The following is a 9,840-nucleotide window of genomic DNA, read 5'->3' as shown; positions in this document are numbered from 1 at the left end:
CCCACTTATTGCGCAGTAACTTACTGCACAGTAAATTTAAGCTGGCATAAAAGCACCTGTAGAAATGCCCATTGGCTACAGCATTCTATCACTTCCTGTCCAAAATTGTTGTTCAGTGCTAATGTACATTATTAAGCAGCTGTCATATTACAGTTTCAGAAGTAGTTGCATTTCAGTGATGGATGAAGCACCTCAAGAGGTTGAGCAATTGGTAACAGCTTAAGCAGTTGCCACAATATGAGGCCATTTTTACTGGATCATTATTCTTTCCCAATGTCTTATCCTAAAAGAAAGATTTACATTTAATTTGATATCAGGCGATGGTGCCAGGTTACTGACTTTGGCATCTAACATCCTGTAGTTATCCACTAATCGAATGTTGACAAGCAGATGTATGCCAGCCTTCCCTCACGTCTGTGCCCAAACTGTTGGAGTCAATTCATTGCCAGACTTAACTTTTGTCCCAAAGGCCCATTCAACCCTTGAGACAGCCAACAGGAGGACAAACAGTAACAATGGGAATGGTGTTTTTAGGTGCTGGAAGTACCACGTGTAACTGGGCTGAGACCTCCTAAACTCATTTCACGTAGGCTATAAATGGGCCAGCTCCTGGCAAGGTTCTGGATGCTACTGCTGAACCCTGTGTCATTTTCTGCACTGGAACCATTTGTCCTTCTGGCCCTCACTGCACTGGGATGACAGCCATACTACTTACTACTGTTTCTAATGGAAGTGCAGTCAGCAGAGACTGTAGATCCCAGGGTGCAATGCATCCTTTTAATCTTGCAAGGAACTTGGTTTGGAGAGTTGCACCTGGGACTTGTAGTTTCTCTCTGTGCCTCCTCACTTATGAGAAAGATTGTTTCAATCTGTTCCATCTTGGGCTAAATGGGTACCACCCAGAGGCTCTCTCTGGCTGTCAAGCATGTATCCCTATGGCCAAGTGCAGTTTCACTTTCCCTGGCTCTATGGGCTTGTAGCTGAGGAACTGGGTACTAGAGAGGCACCAGTCTTTTATTGCAGAAGGCTGTTGACCACTTTGGCAAAAACAGGGAGAGGACAGAGGAGGTTTTTCCATCTCTGACTCCCCTACAGACCTGCAGGCCAGGGAAGAAGATGTGAACACCTTTTAGCTCTCTCTTTTGGTTACAGGTGGCATCAGCATTATTTCAAGAATCCTGTCTCAAAGCATGAATGTTGCTTCAGTAAAGAACAGATTAAAAGAAATATGTTTGCTATGCATTAGAAATCTCAGGCTGATGGGTTTGTTTCGAAGGCAGTGAATTATCAGTCCCCCACTTTAGCAAGGCCCCAATAACTCACTTTTTAATTTCATTCATCAGTAGGTCAGTCTCCCTGGGAAGCAGAGCTGAAAGTGTTGAATTTGTAGCACTGGCAAGAACGTTATTGGAAAACAAACTTCTACAATCAATACCCTGTTTTTATTTCACATACTGCACACCCCCAGTTATGGATCAGCCCTTTTTCAGCAGGCCTGAAGAGTAATTCAGTAATATTAAGTTCTTATCTCTCATATATGAAAGACGCTGGCTGAACCCCTGATTGAAGTTGGTGTAAAGTACAGTGGCTTTTCCCTCAGGATAGATGTAAGAAAACAGTTAGGCTCCTTTTTGTAGCAAAGTAGCTGAAATAATAAAAGCACTACTAAAAAACAAGTAATTTTCCAGGCTAGTCAGAAACTACGCTGTATGAGTGAAAAGGCTTATACAAACGTAAGGGGCTAGTATTATTTGGTGGAGGCATGTGTGACTATAGCCACAAGCAGCCAGAGAGGGCAGCAGAAAACCAAGAAGACAATAAGGCTAGGGACAGATGTTACATTATAAACTGGTTTAAGTGATCAGAAACTGGTTTAAACCTGTAACAGAATAGAAATTCAGTGCACAAAAAACAGTTTCAAAATGGCTGAAACTGGTTTAAGATAAACCTGTCTGAATGTAGTATCAGACCTGACTAATTTGAGTCTAACCAGTTGATGGAACTTCTGTCCCAGATCCTTTCTTGGTTCATGTTAAATCACAGTCCCCCAGCATGCTTTCCAGACCTGGGCTGTGCTGTGCTGTCTGCTCCAGAGAGCAGGGCTGGCCCTGCCCTTCTGCTCCCTAGCTGGAGCAGTGAGGGCTGGCTGACAAGGGGGGTGGGCAAGCCCAGCTGGGGATGCAGCCCAGTCTGGGGGTGGAGGGGACTGCCATCCCTCCCAGCAAACCCCAGCTGGGGTCTGGGACCAGGGAGAGAAGTTACACACCCCTTCCCTGCTCAAACTTACTGCTGGCTCCAACTGTGGACTACAAATTCCAGTGGCACTTGGAAGCAGGAAGAGGAAGTGATGAGCAACCCTGCAGAGTCCTGCTGCTTTAATTCTGGACTGCTAATCTCAGGGACCTCAGGGGCAGAAGGAAGAGGACGTGAACACACAGCCAGAGGACTGTGCTCTAGTAGTGCCTGCTGACTTGTGGCCTGAGCCACTGCAGGAATATGGCTGCATTTCCTGAATCAAAGGTAAATGTCTGTTCACTTCTGTTTCATTTTAATCTGTGCAATTTAGACTCACCTGCAAAGACTGGATTGATTCAGCCTCAGGCTTTTTGACTGTCTGTATCTAGACTAAGAGAAACTCTGGTAATAGGATCCTGAGGGAAAAGTAAGGGGAAAAGCCTTTGTAGCAAAGTGTCGACAGAGAGAGGCTTGGAACTGTGAGCAAATAAACTGAATCTTGTTTAGTCCTGCTGTGCTTAGCAATTGGGACTTATGCATAAACAAGAGCGAACAAAAGAACATGGTGTCCTGTGACCAGTGGTGTCTCCCGAGGCTCTGTCCTTGAACCCATATTGTTCAACATCTTCATTAATGATGTGGACATTGGAGTCAGAAGCAGACTGGCCAAGTTCGCCGATGACACCAAACTTTGGGGCAAAGCATCCATGCCAGAAGATAGGTGGGTGATCCAGGCTGACCTGGACAGGCTCAACAATGGGCAGATGAGTGCCTGATGGTGTTTAACACTGAAAAATCCAAGGTTTTCTACCTTGGGAAGAAAAACCTGCAGCATCCTTATAGGCTCGGCAGTGCTACGCTGGCTAGCACTGTGGAAGAAAGAGACTTGGGGGTCATCATTGAACACAGGATGAATGTGAGCCTGCAATGCGATGCTGCAGCTAGTAAAGTGACCAAAACACTGGCTTGAATCCATAGATGCTTCTCAAGCAAATCCCGGGACGTCATTCTCCCCTTGTACTCGGCCTTGGTGAGGCCGCAGCTGGAGTACTGCATCCAGTTTTGGGCTCCACAATTCAAAAAAGATGTGGAGGAGCTTGAGAGAGTCCAGAGAAGAGCCACGCACATGATCAGAGGTCAGGAAAACAGACCTTACGACGACAGGCTGAGAGCCATGGGGGTCTTCAGCCTGGAAAAGCGCAGGCTCAGGGGTGATCTGATGGCCACCTATAAGTTTATCGGGGTGACCACCAGTATTTGGGGGAACGTTTGTTCACCAGAGCGCCCCAAGGGATCACGGGGTCAAACGGTTATAAACTACTACAAGTCCATTTCAGGCTGGACATAAGGAAGAATTTCTTTACTGTCTGAGTCCCCAAGGTCTGGAACAGCCTGCCATTGGAGGTTGTTCAAGCACCTACGTTGAACACCTTCAAAAGTAAATTGGATGCTTATCTTGCTGGGATCCTATGACCCCAGCTGACTTCCTGCCCTTTGGGTGGGGGGCTGGACTTGATGATCTTTTGAGGTCCCTTCCAGCCCTAATGTCTATGAAATCTATGAAAAACTGCCTGCCTCTATGATCAGCATCTCCTCACAAAAAACAATCCACAAGACTCTCAAGTATTGACTCTTAAGGGGTAGAAATAGTTTCAGGTTCAATAAACATCTGCTATCTAGTCCAGACCTGGTCATGATTGGCCAAAGGAGGTCTAAGCAACAAAGAAAGACCAAACTGCTATCTGGCCCAGAGGCTAGAAGTCTCTTAATTCAGTGCTGTGGAATTTCTTAATGTATTTAAGTCAAGAATGTCTTCACTGGCTGTGTCCTAGCACAGACTCTGTACCCAAAGCAGAGAAGAAGGAGAAGTCAGGTCACTGATGAATAGATAAGACTTTGATTTATGTAAAGCAGTGATTCTCAACCAGAGTTCAAGGCCAGATCCTTTGAAAGGTATCACAAGGTGTGAGGAGACAGGCTCAGGTTTATTCCTGCCTGGATGATGCCTGGCCCTCCAGTGCCTGGTTCCTCTGCAAGGAGGTAAGCACTGTAATATATAAATTAGTTTTTTGAAATTGGGTACCATTCAATTCACAAAAGTTATGGAAGAGTGCCTTGAATCCAAAAAGATTGAGAACCACTGCTGTAGGGGAACCTTTGATGCAAGGAATTTAGGCAGGGGAAGGTGAAAGCCTGAACTAGAATTAGGACCACCGAGCCAGAGATAACACCCTAGATTGTAGGAAGGGTCTTTTAATGATAAAAAGAGTTTAGGGCCCTGGGTTTGTCTTCTGGGTGCTCCAACAGCACAGTACACTGTAGCATCCTGCTGGGTCATGGGTTCAGTGGTGAAAGGTGAAACACCTTCACAGCTCTCTCCAGTCTCTTGGTGACTTCTCATCAAGACTTAGTTGATGTGATCTGACGGGATGGCAGGCGGAGGTGGGGGCCTGCACATCTCTCGGCCTCAGCTGCTTGAGGCTGCCCTGCATCCCTACCCATGTTGCACGGAATTTGCTCAGGGTTATCCTTATATCTTGCATAGGCATTGTTACAGACACTGAGAAGGAAATGCTGTCCTGTCCCCTGGCTAATTATCACCTCCTCCCTGTCAGGATCGCAGGGATAGGGCTGAGCTGCCTGTCATCGTGCATGGCGCCTTGACATTGATGGGCTGGGCTGCAGGAGCTGATTTGATCACTCTCAGACAGGCTGAGTTAAAGTCTCCTACTACCCTACCAGGTACAAGAAAGTAGGGGAAGAGCTAAATGCGGAGAGAATGATGGAGTGCAGGGTGAATTGGGAGCATTTCCCTCACAAAGCAAATGGGTCAGGGGCCTGGGCAGCCCAGCAGCTGCTGCTCCTGGTCTCAAATTTCCCATCTGGCAGTGCTGCTGTGGTGGTTTACAAAGCCCCTTCAGGGCCAGCAAATGTCAGAGGAGATTTGGTCTCACCACTCTGCTGGTGCCACCCCCATTGTCCCCTAAGCCAGCCCTGCAAGGCAGTGAACACTGAGGGGTGGGAAAGGGGCATATGACTGAGGCTACAGGAGGTGGTAAATAAATTTTCTTCCTCTTTGATGTGGGCATACACACAGAAGCACACATCCTCAGCCACGCACTACCATGCATAGCTAGATACAGTCTTTCCCACCTGTGTGCACACACTCGCGCGTGGACACATCCACTCACTCGCATGTGTACCCCACACTGCACAGCCCCCTGATTTCACACCTGCACATATTCCCACAACACACCCCTTCAACCGCAAACTCATCCTACAATGCACAGATGTTTGCACAGATGTACAAGCAGAGCATGGCACATGGTTCCTCAGCGCGCACAGGCACTCCCACAAATCATCTTATCCCCGCCCACACCCGCCCAGCCCCAAGACGCACACAAATTCTGAGACGCACACTTATTCACACCCGTGCATCCATCTGCACAGTCCAGAGGCTCCTGAGGGGATGCGTCAGGCAAGCACTGGGTTTGACAAGCTGGTTAGAAGTGTTTGTGGTCAGATAATCCCCTCAGCAATGTCTGCAGGCAGCCGCTGACCAGCATGGCAGGTGCCGAGGAGACGACAGAGCCTTCCTGCTGAGGAGACTGAGGCCTGCCGCGGCCTGTTGAGGTGATGAGGTGTTTCTGTCTCGGAGGAGCACAAGAAAGGTGGCCCATTGCCAAGATAAGCCAAACTGAGGGGTCACTCAGAGGACATCGTGGCTCCGAGGGGGTTGAGGTTATTTTTCAGGCATCACGCGGAGGGGAAATCACTGTGACAGAGTCACAAAAGGGTGTCTGAGGTGGGTGAGTCATGGGGGGGGACATTCAGCCTTGTTCTGAGATGAGCGTGACCGGATCAGTGTCACTTTCAGGGTGTCCCTCTGGGGGTGCTGTCTACAGGATGTCATGTTTTCCCAGGGGGTGTCATTCCCAGGGAACCGTCCTCAGGAAAGGATGGTGCCAGAATCGTCCCTCCTGCTTACTAAGTGCCTAGCCCTGCCAGGCCCTTCACACTCAGAACAGCCTTACATTTTGCTAAGATCCCCCTGCCTGAGGGAGTTGCATGCCTGACGTTTATTTTTCCCCTGAGCGGGTGATGGACTCCGTTGTCCAATGAAATGGCTGTGGGGAGTAGGAGGCATCACTCCCTTTCCCCACAAGCACCTCTGACTCCTCCCTGCTCACAGTCCAGAGTCATATTTTCATCCCTGGTGCTTGCTTCCCCCCCACTTCCCCACTCCTCTGCTTCCCTAGAGTTCCCCGCAGTGCCAAGGGGACAGAAATGGCCACTCCAGAATGAAATGGGACATCCCTTCCCCAAGGCCTGGCAGCATGGTCTGGACAGCAGACCCAATCCACACTGGAGAGAGGATCTATGCTTCCCTTTTGCAGGTCACCAGCTCTCTTCCCTGCGGCCCGGAGTTGTCGCCTGATGCTGAAGCTCTGTCCCCCACTGCTTCAGCCGCAGCGCAGTTGGGTCTGCTGGTCTGCGATGGCATTTGTGGATTGTTTGCAGTTCTGTACTCTCAGCCTCAGTGCCCACAGGACCTTGGGAGCCAAGCCAAGCACAGGATGTGCCAGGGAATCCCAGACAGGATACTCGCTCCAGCACCACGCAGGCACACCGCGCATGGGGACTGCTCTGGAAGAAGCTAGCAGGAGTTCCCAGCAAAGGAAGGGTTAACATTACCACTGTTCCCAAGGAGCACTCCCATGGAGTTTGCCATATTCGCAGCTTTGGGAAGTTGACATTGGGTCCACAACAAAGGGCCTTTCACTCGCAGACGCTCACACACAAGGAAGCAGAAAACAACGCGGTCTCCAGAGCCTATTTGGCTTCTCTGCTGGGTTTGCCACTAAAGGAAATGGCCACTGACAGGAATTTCTTTGTTTGATGGGGACCGTTCCCCACAGGGACGGGGCTGTGGACACACCACATGTATCTCACACAGCCTGCAGCAGGGAAGGAATTTCAGGCCCGAGGGAACCGGACGACATTCAGTCTGGCAGGCATTGAACTCCAGAGCTGGGGACCTTGAGCCACCCAGTCTTGCTGTGTCCTGCACTTTTTAACTCTAGCTTCTGGTATCTCATACACATGAATAAATCCAGGTCCCTTCCCAGAAGAGGCGGGGGTTAATGACACAGGCCAGGTTTCCTCCATTTCTGAACAGGGTGCAAGGAAGCTTTAGATGCTACCAAGGCTACTCCAGTAAAGAGGACATTGGCCTAAAACTGGAAGCACAGGAGTTGGTGAGGAGGGAATCAACAGCAAAGGATATTAAGGGGTGGGGTGAAGGGGCCATAAGCCCACCCTGGAAAGGCTCTCACTGTTGTTGGAGACTGTTTCCAGGAAGTGCCATGTTACATTCGCATCTGCCCCCCTCACATCCCAGAACCCAACTGTGGGTTATTCACTGAGGAAGAAAACAAAGTTCATTGCTGTAAATAAAGCCAGCTCTTTCCAGGGGTTTTCTTGGGACTGGGAAGGAATAGGAATCTTCTTCATTTGGCGTGGCTACACATGCATTTACTGCACAGCAACTTACTGCGCAGTAAGCGACTTTTACATGGGCAGGTGTTACAGTGCAGTAATGATGTGTGTGGACTGATTTAGGACTAAAGTTAGTCCCAAGTCAGTCCACACAAACAGGGTTACTGCTCACTAAGGCATCTACACGTGCCTTACCGAACAGTAACTAATCAGGTGGAAATTTGCTACCTGCACCGTGCAAATTTGCAGGGAGCAAATTTATGGTCAAGTCAGCATAAGTTGCCATAGTTACTACACAGTACAGGTGCACACATGTAGATGACAGTCATACTGTGCATTCATTTTCGGTTCCTGTGCAGTAATCAAAGTCACTGCACAGTAAAGGTGCATGTGTAGATGCTCCCATTCTGTTCCTAGCCCTGAGTTGTGGTTAAAGGAGAAAATTTTAACCTGGGCTCTATTTCAACCTCTGCTGCTGACTCACTTGGCAATCTAAATCAGGTCCCCTGTTTGTGCCTCACTTTCCCTCTCTGTAAGCAGAGGGTAATAGTAATTACCCCCAAATGTGTGAGTATTAACTCAGACATCTTTACAAGATGCTTTGCAATCCCCAGGCAAAAGATGTGGGCAAAATATTATTTATTTATATCGTCAGCAATTACAGCCAGAAAGAACTGGCTGCATTGTTTGCATTTGTGGTATGGTGGGTATATCTGGAGGGCGCCTGTTAAAATAAGAATGCTCATTATTAAGCGTGAGGTTTTTTTTACAGTGAATTGCCATGTCATTTCTTGGTTATTTAGGTCAGTAGTATGATAGAATGATAACATTCTGTTTAAGGTGTGCCTTTCACTACAAATGGATCCCAAAGCACTTCAAGAACAAAATAAACTTATACAAGGCCCATACAGAGATCATTGCACCCTTCCCTGAAAGGCAGCTGCCTCAGGGGTAAAATCCAGCAGCTGTCTAACAGCCACAACACTTGACAAGACTTTAGGACAAGCAGTGAGAGAGCCCAGCAGCCCCTTCCCACTCCATTTGAAAGTGCATGGGGATTTAGAGAGGCAGAATGCCGTTAACCACACTGGGATAGTGCCAGGACAGCTGGGCAAACATTCCAGCTGTTGCAAAAGGTGCCAGCCTGTCTTTCATAGAAATGAGTGGGCGAGAGGTCAGTTCTATGTCTGATTTGCAGGATGGACAGTTCATGTTTTTGTCTGATGTTCTGGGTCAGACCAGCCTCAGAAATAAAGCCACAGGGTTCAAACAGTCTCACAGTATTAGTACGTGTCAGGATTTTTCTGCTGAATGAACACTGCAGCTGCTTAAGTTGACTTGTGAGGGCAAGTCCAGGGAGAGGATTGTGGGAGCACATCCTGGCTCTTCAAAAGATGCCAAGACAGAGCCTTGGGAATGAAGGACACAGATCCCTGCTTCAGCCACAGGAAGGGATTTTTTTGTGTGGCAGCCTGGCTGCTGGGCTCACTGGCAGCCCAGCTTGTTGGCTTGAGCCTGAATGGTTCAAGCTGATGGGCAGGAGCATTTCCTTTCCCCACCAATCAGGAAAAGGCAGGAGGCAGGCTTGCCCTGCCCTGACCGAGGGATGAGGTGAAGAAGAGGACTTGAGGGGGAACTAACCCTTCAGGCTTTCCCATTGATCAGTTTTCAGTCTGGGGTGGAGCCTCTGGAAGAGGTAAAAGCCTGCATGCCCAGCACATGGGCGACTTTGATGGGGGATGATGAAGGGCTGCAGAAGAGCTGGTGGAGCTGACCAGTGGGGTGGAGCAGTTGCCCCAGAAGTGCCCTGAAGACACCTCCACCGAGTAGGAAGCAGCAAGTGGCTGCATTCTAGCCCCGCTATGGAGGGAGCCATGGTGTTAGTGCACAAAGGGTCTGGAGGAAGCTGAAGGGACCCAGAGGCAGTGCAGATCCCCCACCCTGACAGTGGCAGGAGCCCCATGGTGCACAGAACAGTGCACAGGGCCAGGAGGGAGCCCCACAGTGAATGGAATGGTGCGTGGTGCCTGGACAGAGCTGAAGGGACCTGGTGGCTGCATGCGACAGTGCGAGGCCCCATCCCTGCAAGAGAAAGGAGCCCCTCAG

Source organism: Crocodylus siamensis, chromosome 4 (assembly GCF_052110815.1).
Source record: "Crocodylus siamensis isolate JL-2025a chromosome 4, ASM5211081v1, whole genome shotgun sequence".
Classification (NCBI taxonomy): Eukaryota; Metazoa; Chordata; order Crocodylia; family Crocodylidae; genus Crocodylus; species Crocodylus siamensis.
This window is presented reverse-complemented; position numbering follows the sequence as displayed.